The sequence below is a fragment of the Ranitomeya variabilis genome, chromosome 1 (assembly GCF_051348905.1).
Source record: "Ranitomeya variabilis isolate aRanVar5 chromosome 1, aRanVar5.hap1, whole genome shotgun sequence".
Classification (NCBI taxonomy): Eukaryota; Metazoa; Chordata; class Amphibia; order Anura; family Dendrobatidae; genus Ranitomeya; species Ranitomeya variabilis.
The window spans coordinates 272277333-272292992 of NC_135232.1; positions in this window are offsets into that span (position 1 = coordinate 272277333).

Consider the following 15660-nt stretch of genomic DNA (forward strand, 5'->3'; position numbering starts at 1 on the left):
AGAAAATAAGTGACCTCCATACACAACACAATCCCCTATACCAAGACCAATAATACCACATACAGGGAACAAATACCACCACACCATGATCAGACCACATATTATCACCCCACAGTGATCAAATAATACCACATACAGGTGATAAATAGCTTCACAACATTACCAGATCACATGGTGACTGAATAATTCCACATCCAAGGAACAAATACAGCCACACCGTAATCAGACCACATATTATGACCACATAGTGACCGAATAATGCCACAGACAGTGGACCAATACCTCCACACCATGGTCAGACTACATTTTACCACCACATAGTGACTGAATAATGCCACATACAGGGCATAAATATAGTCACGCCTTGACCAGACCACAAATTACCACCTCCTAGTGACCGAATAATACCACGTACAAGAGAGAAACAGCATCTCGCCATGACTAGATCACTTATTACCACCACATAGTGACCGAATACTACAATACTGGTTATAAAAAACACAATACTGATAACACTAACATTACCACTGGTGACATTAGTTTCAGTGTACAGGTAATGCAGTGATAATCAGTGACATTATACACAGAAACTCTGTACATAGTATACAGTATATAGTGTCAGTGTACAGATAAGACAATGACTCACCAGTGACATTATACGTAGGAGCTCTATATATAGTATATATTGTCAGTGTACATGTAATACAGTGATTACCAGTGACATAATCCACAGGAGCTTTGTATATAGTGTCAGTGTACAGGTAATACAGTGATCACCAGTGACATTACAGTATATACAGAGCTCCTGTGTATATAGTAATCAGGTAACCAGTGGCCACCAGTGCCATTATAAACAGAAGCTCTGTATATAGTGTACAGGAAATACAATGAGCACCGGTGACACTATACACAGGAGCTCTGTATATAGTTTACAGGTAGAACAGTGTGGTATGTCTTACACAATGAATGAAAAAGGGTGAACTCACAAACTTGCTAACTAAGAAAACCCCTTTGAAATGTAACTTTTATTCATAGGTATAAAATACCCCACAACCAAGGAAGGTGCATTAGCACATAAAAAAGATTAGCCAGCCCAAGCGGTATATATCAAAACAATGGGAAATCAATATAATATTCTATCCTCACTGTTCAATCCCTGGGATATACAGTGACTCACTCCAGCAGTGATATAAATACCTAATGGACTAATCTTAAGTCCTTAATAAACCGCTCCTCTAAAATATTTGCACAATTCCGATAGCATATACAATATCATAATAATCAGCACCAAAATTGATTCCACATAATCTCTGAAAACCTAAGGTGCTTTTCAGATACCAAATCACCCATTGAGATGTCAAGAGATCAGTGCTCACAAATGTCAATTAACCCACCGAACTGCCAACAGATTAAACATATTGATAACCAGAAGCGCCTGAACACCCCATGTCACATATACTCAAAAGATCAGCAGATATAATAATGATAATATAGCTCAAATTGTATGAAGCATATAGAGGGGCTAAATCTTCTTATCTTAACATGGCGGTGTCCACCAACGGCACTGCTACATTCCACATTATCTCAATGCGTTTCTCCCTTTCATGGGATCATTGGGAGAGATCAGTTGACCAGCATATTGGCAATGTTGCCATGTCCAGAGAGATGAGGCTGCTACCTTCAATAGCTAAGCCCCCTATATAAATACCTGACTAATCTTTTTTATCCACTAATGCACCTTCATTGTTGGTGGGGTATTTTATACCTATCAATAAAAATTATATTTTAAAGGGTTTTTCTTAGCAAGTTTTACAGGTAAAACAGTAGCAATCGGTGACATTATACACATGAGCTCTGTATATAGTATACGTATAGTGTTTAGTGTCAGTGTACAGGTAACACACAGACTCACCAGTGATGTCTGTAGTTGAAGTAATTCATCTTCACTTTTCTTCTGCATCCAGTGCAGATTACGATAATTTCTTCCAGACAGGACTCGTTTCTGCAGAATATAAGACAAAGTTAGCTATAGCTGATTGATTTCAAAGCACATTCCCCAACAACAACATAGTGCCACCCTGCACAGTTCCATCCCATGGAAGACTGCATCCTCAAAAGAAAATTAAATTACAGCAGTAATAATGTCCCATAGTTGGCCCCTACAGTAATCCCCACTTGCCACCATAAACCAATAATAGAAGAAAAAAAAAAATGAGACAAAACCAGCTCACCTACTAGGCATTTGTTGTGGGGAAGCCCGGATGACGTGCAGTCTTCACGTGAGGCAATAGAACAAATAGAGGAGAAAATCCAGCTTCCAAAAATATCAAAATTTATTAAAGATAAAATCCAAAGTCCAAAAACATGGTTCACAGGAGAAGAAATAGCAGCAAGCTACATGTTTCGAACAATAAGTTCTTTTTCAAAGCTGCTCACCATGCACCAGAGTGAGGTTTAAATAGCAGCTGTGAAAATCACAGAAAATCACTCCACCACCTGATGCAGCAGTGATTATATACAATAAAAACGCAAAAATATCACAAAAAACATCACAAAAAAACAAAGAAATATATAATATACATATGTGAAATATATAGTACAACTAGACAATGTGAATCTCTCAGTAATGAAACATGATTTCCTTGCGAGCATTTAAGCCCATGGGATGGCAAGTGTTAAGGTAAAACATCCAATAAGCTTCACGCGTCATAAGACGTCTCTTCAAGTCTCCTCCTCTGGCTGTCACTCCAAGCCTCTCAATGCCGACAACCCGAAGGAATGCAGTATTTCTTTGATGACTGGTGATAAAATGCTTAGACGCATGAGACACAGAACGATTATTATTAGTGGACACAACAATATCAGTGATATGTTCAGAGATACGCGTCTTTAACATGCGAGTGGTACAACCTATGTAACTTAATTTGCATTTCATGCATGTTATCATATAAACCACATTCTTACTATTGCAGTTAATAAATTGCTGGATTTTATGTTCTTGTTTATCACTGCTATCAGTAAAAGAATGCGTGACAACGGAATGGGCACATGTGCGACATTTAGAAGCACCACAGTGATAAAAACCTATATGGTGTAACCATGTATGGGAGACTTTACTAGATTTAAATAGGCTGGGTGAGAGAATGTCAGACAAAGTGGTAGCCTTTTTTGCAATCACCTGACAGCCTGAAGATAGAATTTCAGAAAGAATTTCGTCCTCATATAAAATAGGAATGTTTTTCAAGATAAGAGATTTAATATCGTTGTATTGAGGACTATATTTGATAGAGCAAAAGGTTTTTTGATTTTGATACACTTTTTTCTCCTTATTTTTTGATACCAGCATATCGCTGCGTTTTTTTTGTTGTACTATATTTTTAGCTCTATCAAGAGACCAATTAGAATAGCCTCTTTTTTCTAATTTTTTACAACACAGATCGGTCTCTTGCTTTAAAATACTGGCATCATTACAATTCCTGGTTATTCTGGTAAGCTCGCCCACTGGTATGGACTTTATTGTATGTCCAGGATGGCTGCTGGACGCATGTAAAATGCTATTGCCAGAGAGGGGTTTATGAAATGTGGAGGTGGTAATAACATGGCCCACAGTACTGCACAGTGTCAAGTCCAAAAAAGAGATCATGTGCGGATTATGACTGCATGTGAAGCGAAGATTGAAGTCATTAGAATTGAGATGGACAAGAAACTCTGGTATGGCAGACACATCGCCACTCCAGATGAGGAGTAAATCGTCGATGTATCTACCATACCAGAAAATGTCCATCGCAAATGGGTTGCAATCCGAATAAAAAAACAATTCCTCCCAATATGACATTACCAAGTTAGCAACAGATGGTGAGTGTTTACCTCCCATAGAAACTCCTTTGCATTGGAGAAAGAACTGCTGATCAAAGGAGAAATAATTATGAGTCATTAAGAAAAAGATAACCTGTATAACATAATTACACAAATCAATAGTGTAGTTACTGTACTTATGCAGATGAAATTCTAGTGCTTGAATGACAATGTTTTGTGGAATACAGGTATACAATGAAATGACATCACAACTTATCCATTGAAAACCATCACACCATGCAATATTAGAGAGCTGATGTAGAACATCTCTTGAGTCTCTCAAAAAACCTGGAACTCTCACAACCAATGGCTGTAGAAGAGAGTCAACCCATTGGCTTAGACGTTCTGTTAGAGAACCCATCCCTGATAATATAGGGCGCATTGGTGGAGGTGTAATACCTTTGTGTACTTTGGGTAAGCCATACATTGTAGGTATAGTGGGGCAATCAACCTTGAGATACTCAACATGTGTTCTGGTTAGAACACCCAAAGCTGCGCCTTCATCTATCAAGCTGAACAGTTCTTTTTTGTAAACCGATGTGGGATCTGAAGGCAGTTTTCTGTACGTTGTGGTGTCATTCAAGAGATTGTTCATCTGATCTTTATACATCAATGTGTCCATGACAACAATCAGGCCACCTTTGTCTGCCTTTTTTATAGTGATCTGGTCCATCTTTTTAATTTCCTGGAGAGCTCTGCGCTGCTTCCAATTTAAATTACCTTTATGTGTTCTATGCTGGACATGTGTGTCTAAAGATCTCAGATCTCGTTCAATGACAGCTTGAAATCTGTCCATGCAGTCAACACGTGATTGAATAGGATAAAATGATGGATTTTTTGTTACAAATTGATCAGCTTGATTTACATCTCGGTTTAAAGATACATTAGACCCATTCAAGTCATTCAGATTTCTCAAAAGACATTGTTCATTAAACGTAAGGTCACAAAATTCATTCCTGACAGCAGAGGTATCCACAATGGAGGTAGATTCCATTCTTGACTTGAATGGGTCTAATGTATCTTTAAACCGAGATGTAAATCAAGCTGATCAATTTGTAACAAAAAATCCATCATTTTATCCTATTCAATCACGTGTTGACTGCATGGACAGATTTCAAGCTGTCATTGAACGAGATCTGAGATCTTTAGACACACATGTCCAGCATAGAACACATAAAGGTAATTTAAATTGGAAGCAGCGCAGAGCTCTCCAGGAAATTAAAAAGATGGACCAGATCACTATAAAAAAGGCAGACAAAGGTGGCCTGATTGTTGTCATGGACACATTGATGTATAAAGATCAGATGAACAATCTCTTGAATGACACCACAACGTACAGAAAACTGCCTTCAGATCCCACATCGGTTTACAAAAAAGAACTGTTCAGCTTGATAGATGAAGGCGCAGCTTTGGGTGTTCTAACCAGAACACATGTTGAGTATCTCAAGGTTGATTGCCCCACTATACCTACAATGTATGGCTTACCCAAAGTACACAAAGGTATTACACCTCCACCAATGCGCCCTATATTATCAGGGATGGGTTCTCTAACAGAACGTCTAAGCCAATGGGTTGACTCTCTTCTACAGCCATTGGTTGTGAGAGTTCCAGGTTTTTTGAGAGACTCAAGAGATGTTCTACATCAGCTCTCTAATATTGCATGGTGTGATGGTTTTCAATGGATAAGTTGTGATGTCATTTCATTGTATACCTGTATTCCACAAAACATTGTCATTCAAGCACTAGAATTTCATCTGCATAAGTACAGTAACTACACTATTGATTTGTGTAATTATGTTATACAGGTTATCTTTTTCTTAATGACTCATAATTATTTCTCCTTTGATCAGCAGTTCTTTCTCCAATGCAAAGGAGTTTCTATGGGAGGTAAACACTCACCATCTGTTGCTAACTTGGTAATGTCATATTGGGAGGAATTGTTTTTTTATTCGGATTGCAACCCATTTGCGATGGACATTTTCTGGTATGGTAGATACATCGACGATTTACTCCTCATCTGGAGTGGCGATGTGTCTGCCATACCAGAGTTTCTTGTCCATCTCAATTCTAATGACTTCAATCTTCGCTTCACATGCAGTCATAATCCGCACATGATCTCTTTTTTGGACTTGACACTGTGCAGTACTGTGGGCCATGTTATTACCACCTCCACATTTCATAAACCCCTCTCTGGCAATAGCATTTTACATGCGTCCAGCAGCCATCCTGGACATACAATAAAGTCCATACCAGTGGGCGAGCTTACCAGAATAACCAGGAATTGTAATGATGCCAGTATTTTAAAGCAAGAGACCGATCTGTGTTGTAAAAAATTAGAAAAAAGAGGCTATTCTAATTGGTCTCTTGATAGAGCTAAAAATATAGTACAACAAAAAAAACGCAGCGATATGCTGGTATCAAAAAATAAGGAGAAAAAAGTGTATCAAAATCAAAAAACCTTTTGCTCTATCAAATATAGTCCTCAATACAACGATATTAAATCTCTTATCTTGAAAAACATTCCTATTTTATATGAGGACGAGATTCTTTCTGAAATTCTATCTTCAGGCTGTCAGGTGATTGCAAAAAAGGCTACCACTTTGTCTGACATTCTCTCACCCAGCCTATTTAAATCTAGTAAAGTCTCCCATACATGGTTACACCATATAGGTTTTTATCACTGTGGTGCTTCTAAATGTCGCACATGTGCCCATTCCGTTGTCACGCATTCTTTTACTGATAGCAGTGATAAACAAGAACATAAAATCCAGCAATTTATTAACTGCAATAGTAAGAATGTGGTTTATATGATAACATGCATGAAATGCAAATTAAGTTACATAGGTTGTACCACTCGCATGTTAAAGACGCGTATCTCTGAACATATCACTGATATTGTTGTGTCCACTAATAATAATCGTTCTGTGTCTCATGCGTCTAAGCATTTTATCACCAGTCATCAAAGAAATACTGCATTCCTTCGGGTTGTCGGCATTGAGAGGCTTGGAGTGACAGCCAGAGGAGGAGACTTGAAGAGACGTCTTATGACGCATGAAGCTTATTGGATGTTTTACCTTAACACTTGCCATCCCATGGGCTTAAATGCTCGCAAGGAAATCATGTTTCATTACTGAGAGATTCACATTGTCTAGTTGTACTATATATTTCACATATGTATATTATATATTTCTTTGTTTTTTTGTGATGTTTTTTGTGATATTTTTGCGTTTTTATTGTATATAATCACTGCTGGATCAGGTGGTGGAGTGATTTTCTGTGATTTTCACAGCTGCTATTTAAACCTCACTCTGGTGCATGGTGAGCAGCTTTGAAAAAGAACTTATTGTTCGAAACATGTAGCTTGCTGCTATTTCTTCTCCTGTGAACCATGTTTTTGGACTTTGGATTTTATCTTTAATAAATTTTGATATTTTTGGAAGCTGGATTTTCTCCTCTATTTGTTCTATAAACCAATAATGTCTGTTCCTCATCCTGACCCCCATACAGTAATGTCACCCCTTTATTTAATAAGGTCCCAGATCCTTTGCCCTTTTATTTAATATCCCCATCCTGGGCCCCTTTATGTTGCCCCCATCCTGGTCCCCTATGTCCACTTTAACAAGGTCCCCATTCTGGGCCCCTTTATTTCATAATGTCCCCATCGTGAGCCTCTGTCACAACTCTGTTTTCAGGAGTCCCTGAACCAGGTGTTCCTTCCTTGTCCCTAACGCTAGGGGGTGCCCTAGCTCACCCTGCTCCCCGGATTACTTCTGATGGTGAAGACGCCGGGGCCAAGTACCTTGCCTTAGCTCCTGAATCCGCCCCTGGTCGTACCCTTACTCCACCCAGGGAAGAGGGGAGTAGTAGTAGTGTACCATAATATACCAACCAGACTTAAGAAGGTAATACAAACAGGTAGCTGAAAATACCAAACATACAAATATACACACATATAACAGAGGTATGCACCAGGGAGTGAAGGATGGAGTTAAACCAAAAAGTAGGGGAGAAAGGGAAGAAAGGGAATTATCACACACTCAAAACCAAGAAACAGTCACAGATAAATCCACCAACCTCCTACTCAAATAACCACCAACAGCCTCCAAGCAATGCAGCAAAAGCTAACTCTGATGATGAGTGTTAGCCAGGACCCAGATTATATAGGAGATGGGAGTGGCTAACAATGCTCAGCTGAGAGCCTTAGCTCTGAGAGCTCTCAACAGAGCAAAATAACCCCTGCACTGCCCAAAGAAATTAACTCCGTTTAACATGAAGGTGAAGTGCTTCTATTCAGTGCAGTAATAAGAATAATCAGATGCTGCGTCTTCTGGCTCCTCTCTGTCATGGTAAATCTGTGACAACCCCTTTATTTAATAATGTCCCTATCCTGGGCCCATTCCAGTAATAACGTCCCCATCATGGGCCCCTTCTAGTAATAATGTCCCCATTATGGGCCCCTATGTGTGCTTTAATAATGACTCCATCCTGGGCCCCTGTGTCAGCCCCAATGTCCACTACCCTGCCCAATCACAGAGGGGAAAAAGTGTAAACAAATTCTTCTCACATTCCTGTGCTCCTTGGCATCCTCTTGCGGCTTCATATTTGGCTTGGTTGTTAAAATGGCTGCCGACTGCAGCTGTGACAGGGCGCTCTGTTCTGTGACAGGCCGCACCCTGACATCAAATAGTATTGACATTGAAAAGGCTGCCAGTCTATCAAAGGCCGCTGGTGTCGGCGGGCAGCCTTTGATAGGCCGTCAGCCTTTTTACGTCACTGCAATATCACGGCCTGTCACAGAGCAGAGCGCCCTGTCACAGCTGTGGCCCGCGTTTATCTTGATGTGCGTCATCGCCATGGCTGGCTCCAGGTTTTCGTGGACCCCGGCGAAAGAGTCTCTGTGGGATCCTTTAACATACACTGCAATTTATGATGCAGAGATAAGAAACATACGTAGTACAATGCCAAAGATTTCACTTACTTCTTACATTACATGAGTGATATCTATTGTAAAGTCTACAATAGCTCAGAAAAATATTTAGAACTAGATGGCAGCCCGATTCTAAAGAATCGGGAGTCTAGAATCCATATATACTTTATTTATTCAAATGTAAGAATAATACAATTAATAAATAATAGTAAGAAAGAACAAAAAATGGCGGCAACCAATCAGAAAAGTGCCGCGCACCACGAAGGCATATATCTTTGTCCACCCTGAGCGGGTGTAGGACGCTGGTGACGTCACTTATCTCCGGACATTATCTCCGGACAAAACCACGGAAGTTGGCACAAATTGCCGGAAGTAGTATTCTAGGCAATTATATATTAGAATTGTCCTGTCACCAGCCATGTGTACGATTATCGGCCAAAAGCCTCTCTGGAACCAATAATCACCCCATGTAAAGGTATCTTTATAAGTTAAAGATTCAGAATACTATGACTTTTATCATATCCTGAACAGTCAAGTTTTTTATGAACAGTTAAGGTTTTCTGGTTGAAGTAAAAAAAACTCTGAGTGTTTACAGTTTGAAACCATAAAATGTTGAAAAATTATGTCATTCTTGAGTATATCACTCAATGGTGCTCATAAACGTGTCAAATTTGATCTATAATATACTTTAATATACGTTACTTTAATCTTTAATATACTTAAGAACAGGGCCCCAGACATCACACAGGGGGTCTGAAACACCGCACAGTGGTCCAAAATATCGCTGTGCTCCGCCTGGGGCCCCATATGCTGCCTGGGGCCCCTGTGCTCTGCCTGGGGCCCCATATGCTGCCTGGGGCCCCTGTGCTCTGCCTGGGGCCCCTGTGCTCTGCCTGGGGCCCCTGTGCTCTGCCTGGGGCCCCATGTTCTGCCTGGGGCCCCTGTGCTCTGCCTGGGGCCACTGTGCTCTGCCTGGGGCCCCATATGCTGCCTGGGGCCCCTGTGCTCTGCCTGGGGCCCCATATGCTGCCTGGGGCCCCTGTGCTCTGCCTGGGGCCCCATATGCTGCCTGGGGCCCCTGTGCTCTGCCTGGGGCCCCTGTGCTCTGCCTGGGGCCCCATGTTCTGCCTGGGGCCCCTGTGCTCTGCCTGGGGCCACTGTGCTCTGCCTGGGGCCCCATATGCTGCCTGGGGCCCCTGTGCTCTGCCTGGGGCCCCATATGCTGCCTGGGGCCCCTGTGCTCTGCCTGGGGCCCCTGTGCTCTGCCTGGGGCCCCATGTTCTGCCTTGGGCCACTGTGCTCTGCCTGGGGCCCCATAAGCTGCCTGGGGCCCCTGTGCTCTGCCTGGGACCACTGTGCTCTGCCTGGGGCCCCATATGCTGCCTGGGGCCCCTGTGCTCTGCCTGGGGCCACTGTGCTCTGCCTGGGGCCCCATATGCTGCCTGGGGCCCCTGTGCGCTGCCTGGGGCCCCATATGCTGCCTGGGGCCCCTGTGCTCTGCCTGGGGCCCCATATGCTGCCTGGGGCCCCTGTGCTCTCCCTGGGGCCCCATATGCTGCCCGGGGCCCCTGTGCTCTGCCTGGGGCCCCTGTGCTCTGCCTGGGGCCCCATATGCTGCCCGGGGCCCCTGTGCTCTGCCTGGGGCCCCTGTGCTCTGCCTGGGGCCCCATGTTCTGCCTGGGGCCACTGTGCTCTGCCTGGGGCCCCATAGGCTGCCTGGGGCCCCTGTGCTCTGCCTGGGACCACTGTGCTCTGCCTGGGGCCCCATATGCTGCCTGGGGCCCCTGTGCTCTGCCTGGGGCCACTGTGCTCTGCCTGGGGCCCCATATGCTGCCTGGGGCCCCTGTGCTCTGCCTGGGGCCCCATATGCTGCCCGGGGCCCCTGTGCTCTGCCTGGGGCCCCTGTGCTCTGCCTGGGGCCCCATGTTCTGCCTGGGGCCACTGTGCTCTGCCTGGGGCCCCATAGGCTGCCTGGGGCCCCTGTGCTCTGCCTGGGACCACTGTGCTCTGCCTGGGGCCCCATATGCTGCCTGGGGCCCCTGTGCTCTGCCTGGGGCCACTGTGCTCTGCCTGGGGCCCCATATGCTGCCTGGGGCCCCTGTGCTCTGCCTGGGGCCCCATATGCTGCCTGGGGCCTCTGTGCTCTGCCTGGGGCCTCTGTGCTCTGCCTGGGACCACTGTGCTCTGCCTGGGGCCCCTGTGCTCTGCCTGGGGCCACTGTGCTCTGCCTGGGGCCCCATATGCTGCCTGGGGCCCCTTTGCTCTGCCTGGGGCCCCATATGCTGCCTGGGGCCCCTGTGCTCTGCCTGGGGCCCCATGTTCTGCCTGGGGCCCCTGTGCTCTGCCTGGGGCCACTTTGCTCTGCCTGGGGCCCCATATGCTGCCTGGTGCCCCTGTGCTCTGCCTGGGGCCCCATATGCTGCCTGGGGCCCCTGTGCTCTGCCTGGGGCCCCTGTGCTCTGCCTGGGGCCACTGTGCTCTGCCTGGGGCCCCATAGGCTGCTTGGGGCCCCTGTGCTCTGCCTGGGACCACTGTGCTCTGCCTGGGGCCCCATATGCTGCCTGGGGCCCCTGTGCTCTGCCTGGGGCCACTGTGCTCTGCCTGGGGCCCCATATGCTGCCTGGGGCCCCTGTGCTCTGCCTGGGGCCCCATATGCTGCCTGGGGCCCCTGTGCTCTGCCTGGGGCCCCATAGGCTGCCTGGGGCCCCTGTGCTCTACCTGGGACCACTGTGCTCTGCCTGGGGCCCCATATGCTGCCTGGGGCCCCTGTGCTCTGCCTGGGGCCACTGTGCTCTGCCTGGGGCCCCATATGCTGCCTGGGGCCCCTGTGCTCTGCCTGGGTGTAGGACACTGGTGACGTCACTTATCTCCGGACATTAGCTCCGGACATTAGCTCCGGACATTATCTCCGGACATTAGCTCCGGACAAAGCCACGGAAGTTGGCACAAATTGCAGGAAGTAGTATTCTAGGCAATTAATCTCTGGACATTAGCTCCGGACATTAGCTCCGGACATTAGCTCCGGACATTAGCTCCGAACATTATCTCCGGACATTAGCTCCGGACAAAGCCACGGAAGTTGGCACAAATTGCAGGAAGTAGTATTCTAGGCAATTATATATTTAGAATTGAGAGTCGTCAGTGGTTGATACCTTTTAATGGCTAACTGAAAAGATGGTAACAAATTGCAAGCTTTCGAGACTACGAAGGTCCCTTCATCAGGCAAAGACTAATTCAAATTCTGAAGAATCACATATTTAAACACAACACAGCACAGAAGTAATGTCATAGATAAGGCAAGTGACGTGAAGCAGAATTATCATTATGTGAGAGGGATAGATATAGATATTGGAACAGTTCATAGATAAGGAAGTCTTAATGTTTTATGGTCCTCTGAATGGGTCTGGTTCTATGTTATGATGACCCCAGAAGGTCTGAAGAGCAAATTCCTTAATTGATGTAAAAAGACATAAATCCATTCGAAACATTTATTCCTGCACTAAGACTGTCAAAGGTCATCATCAGTTTATATTCCCATACTCTCCTGTCTCTCTGAGATTTGAAATTACCTATTAAAACAAGTAATTTCATGTCCATGATGCTATGATCGGGGAAACAAAAATGTTTTGCTACCGGTAGGTCCATTCTTTTTTCTCTTATTATGTGGCGATGAGAATTCATCCTTGTTTTAAGTTTCTGCCCTGTCTCCCCCACATACAGACCCCAGTTGGACATTTAGTACAAATAATTAAACACATCACATTAGATGTGATGCAGCTGAAAGTACCTGGGATCTTGTAGTCCTGATGTGAGTTGGGGATCTTTATCTTGTCCGTGGTCATTATAAATGGACAAGTTTTACATTTTTTCTGGTTGCAAGGAAAGGTTCCTGTAACTGTTGGAGAGGACAGGGAGCTTCTGACAATGATGCTTCTTAAATTTGGGGGCTGCCTAAAACACAGTAGTGGGGGGGGTCTGGAAAAATGGATTGTAATCGGGCATCTTTTTGTAGTAAAGGTTGTAATTTCCGTGCAGCTCCTCTTAGCACTTCCAGATTTGGATTGTAGGTGACTACTAGAGGCACCCGATTATTTTCTTCTTTAGCTTTGTAATGTAGCAGGTGATTCCTTGATATTCTGGTGGCTCTTGTAATTTGGTTTTCAATTGTTCTTGGATGGTAGCCCTAATTCAAAAAGGTCTTTTTGAGGCGACCAAGGTGTTCATCCCTATCCATTGGGTTGGAACATATACAATTGTATCTGATGGCTTGGCTGAAGACAATAGAGTTTTTTATGCGTTTTGGATGGAAACTGTCCCATTTAAGGTATGTTTGACAGTCGTTTGGCTTCTGTTAGCCGGAGTATTACCACAGCAGCGCGTGTTACTTCATATAAGCAGCAGAATCCAACGTAAGGCAAACTGTGTTTAATATATGCAGCTTGAACTGGAACAAAATAAGAAAGCTTTGACAGTAACTACCGATATAATCTAGTCCATGTAACACATGTCTCTCTGTGAAGGAAACAGCAGCAGACTGATGCAATCAGTGAGTGTCCTCTGACCCTTTTTTTTTTTTTTACAAACTTTAACAATCACAGCATAGCTGACAAATGAACACTCATAGACATTCAATGCAGACTACAACAGGAATGGAGTTGTTGCATTTAAACTTATTCCAACACCCCCACTCAACAACTGCTTATCCTGTTAGTCCCATTGCAGTTCTGAATTCTTCAAACTTGGCTCTTGACAATGGCTTTGTCAAAACATCTGCTAACATCTTGTCAGATTCACAGTAAACAAACTTTAGAACTTCACGCTCTACTAAGTCACGCAAGTGATGATGTTTAACATCAATGTGCTTTGTTCTTGCACTTATCCTTTCACTGCTGGCGAGCTTGATACATCCTTGGTTGTCCTCATAGATAACAGTTGGTTCAGCTAGTGGTTTGCCGAATTCTTCCAAAAGTTGCTTCAACCAAATTAACTCTTGACTTGCATGAGCAGCTGATGTATATTCTGCTTCTGTAGAAGACAATGCAACTGACACTTGTTTTCTACTCGACCATGAGATTGAAGTGTGTCCTAACTTGAACAAGTAACCACTTGTTGATCTTCGATCACTTGAGTCTCCAGCCCAATCTGCATCTACATATCCTCTGAGAATTAGATCTCCTGATGCAGAAATCTTTAGACTTAACTCTTGGGTTGCCTTAAGATACTGAAGAAGTCTCTTAATTGCATTCCAATCTCTTTGGCGTGGCTTGCTTACACGTCGGCAGAGAATTCCCACTGTGGCTGAGATATCTGGACGGGTTGTGGTTGCTATGTATAGAAGTGCCCCCACTGCTTGTCTGTAACTGTCATTTGTGGGTAGCAGATCTTCTTCTCCTTCCAATTTTAGGTAAGATGGATCCATTGGAGTTGATATGCCTTTGGCTTCTGACATTCCAAACTGGTTTAGAACTGTGGAGATTTTAGAATTTTGATTAAGAAGAAAACTTCCATCTTCCTCTCTCTGGATTTGGATTCCCAAATAGTATGTCACATCTCCAAGGTCCTTGGTCTCGAAATGCTTGTTCAGAATTTGACCTAGTTTTGAAATTTCTCTCTCTTCTTGATGCGCTATTATTACATCATCCACATATAGAATAACATACATCCAATCTTGTGATACACTTTTTGTATACAAACATGGATCCGCTTGAGACCTTTTAAATCCTTCGTCGATTAACACTTTGTTCATCTTAGTGTTCCATGCTCTTGCTGATTGCTTAAGGCCGTAGAGAGATTTTTGCATTCTGCAAACAAGGTTCTCTTTACCCCTTTTAACATAGCCTTCTGGTTGAGTCATGTACAGCTCTTCTTCAATGTCTCCATGTAGAAAGGCTGTTTTGATGTCAAAATGTCTTACTTTCATCTGCTGAACAGCAGCTATGGATAATAAAGTTCTGAATGTAGTTTGCTTGGCAACTGGAGCAAAAGTAGCATCATAATCTTCACCATATTTTTGTGAATATCCTTTTGCGACCAATCTTGCTTTAAAACGGTGAATATTACCTTCGGAGTCATATTTGTTCTTAAAGACCCACTTACATCCAATTGCTTTCTTGCCTTGAGGTAGCTCTGTGAGCTCCCATGTTTTGAGCTTATGAAGGGATTCCATTTCTTTATCAGCAGCTTTTATCCATTTTTGCTTCTTATGAATAGGCAGTTTTTGCATTTCCTGCCATGACTGTGGCTCTTCTTCTGGAATTGATCTGACCATATAAGAAAGGCGTTTAGCTGGAATTCCTTTATTTGATCTTTCTGATCTTCTGATCTCCTGAGGTTGGGTTGGTTCTTCTGTTTCTTTTTCAGTACTTTCAGAGCATATCCAGACTTCAGTATTTTCTTTGAGATTCTCTTCAATGTCTGGAATCACTGACTGAAATTCTTGTTCCTTAGGTTGAATTATTTGCGTAACCTCATGAAATTTGAGCGATACTGAGTTTTCATCAATCACTACATCTCTGCTGATTGTTACTGTGTTGGTCTGTGGATGCAGGATTCTGTATCCTTTCTGAGTTTCACTGTACCCCACAAGAACTCCTTCCTTTGCATGAGATTCCCACTTAGAACGTTTTTCTTTGGGAACATGCACAAAAGTTTTGCTTCCGAATATCCTGAGATGCTTCAGGTTGGGCTTCTCACAGTTCCATAGCTCATACGGAGTTTTACTTGTAGCTTTACTTGGCAGTCGATTTTGAAGATAGGTAGCAGTCATGATGGCTTCTCCCCAATATGTTGTAGGTAGGTTTCCATCAAATAGCATACTTCTTCCACTTTCACAAAGAGTTCGGTTCTTTCTCTCTGCTGTGCCATTCTGCTCTGGGTTG